At 49.5% G+C, this 1191-nt stretch overlaps 1 protein-coding gene across 5 annotated transcripts in view; it reads left to right on the forward strand.

Moving 5' to 3' along the window:
• EVI5L (ecotropic viral integration site 5 like) overlaps positions 1-1191 on the forward strand; it is a 58281-nt gene that overhangs the window by 11215 nt on the left and 45875 nt on the right. The gene's annotated exons all lie outside the window — the stretch shown is intronic.

A 1191-nucleotide genomic window follows, 5' to 3' on the forward strand; every position in this document is an offset into this window, starting at 1 on the left:
ACCCTGGGCAGCCACAGAGGTACCAGAACACAGCCCACAGAGTCGGAGAAACAGCCCTGCCTTGGTTTCCTTCTGGGAAATTACGTGCAATTAAAGCAGGCTCAGTCTTGTCAGACACAGTTAGCCTTGTTGGTCTGAAGTCAAGAAGAAGGCAGAGTAGATTTGAACCTATATAGAATTTTGATGGATGGGCATTGGAATAGGCTGCTTAGAGAAGTTGTGGATTCTCTGTCCTTGGAAACTTTGAAAAACAAGGTAGACAGATGCTTGGCTGGAATGACTTGGAGATGTTCCTGTCTTGAGCTGAGTGCTGAACTCTACATGACTTCTTGAGGTCCCTTCCAGCACTGCTTTCCTGTGTGTGTGTGTGTGTACACCCCCCCCCCCGAAACTAAGGCGGTTGGGTGGAGGGACTTCACCGCCTTGATTCCTGCTCCACCCGAAGTTTCAAATAAACTGCCTGGCAGTGGTAGCAGCATTTCTACTCCGGCAGCAGTGAAGAAGTCAATTAATGTCATGGCTCATTGTAATCTACCTGACCCCTTCCAAACTCCTCATTCCATGGGTGTTAAGGACCCTCTCTTTTTTACTGGTCTTGATGTTCCACCAATCAAGCTAGCCTCTGTTCTGCAATTCTGCTGTGTGCTAGCTGGTCCTGGTCATGAAACTCTTACTACTTAACCATTCAGATTTGTTTTTAAATAATTCCAAGGAAGTTGTTTGTTTTTAGGTTTTTTTTGTTCCAATCTTAAACTGCATAATACAACTCTAGGACCCTAGCTGCAGCATATAAGTGAAGACTGTACCGTATTTCACGGTGTATAGGTCAATACAGTATATAGGAAAGCTGGGGGCTGACCAATTTGAAAGGTAAGTATTTTATAGGCACAGTGTATAAGTCAGGGTTGGGCTCAGTGCATGACTGGCATGGCCCCATCTCCTGCAAGCGGCACTTCCAGCACCATTCACAGGGGATGGGGCCATGCCAGCCAAGCCTGTCCCCATCCCCTGTAAGCAGCGCGTCCCCAGCCAAGCCTGGCACTGCTCACAGGGGATGGGGATGGGCTCAGGCACTGAGCCCATGCCCATCCCCATCCCATGCAAGCAGTACTGGGCTCGCAGGGATGGGGCTGCACCAGCTGAGCACTGAGCCTAGCCCTGTCTGCTGCAAGCAGCATTGCCGAATGCCGA

The sequence above is a fragment of the Alligator sinensis genome, unplaced genomic scaffold (assembly GCF_000455745.1).
Source record: "Alligator sinensis unplaced genomic scaffold, ASM45574v1 scaffold1892_1, whole genome shotgun sequence".
NCBI lineage: Eukaryota > Metazoa > Chordata > Crocodylia > Alligatoridae > Alligator > Alligator sinensis.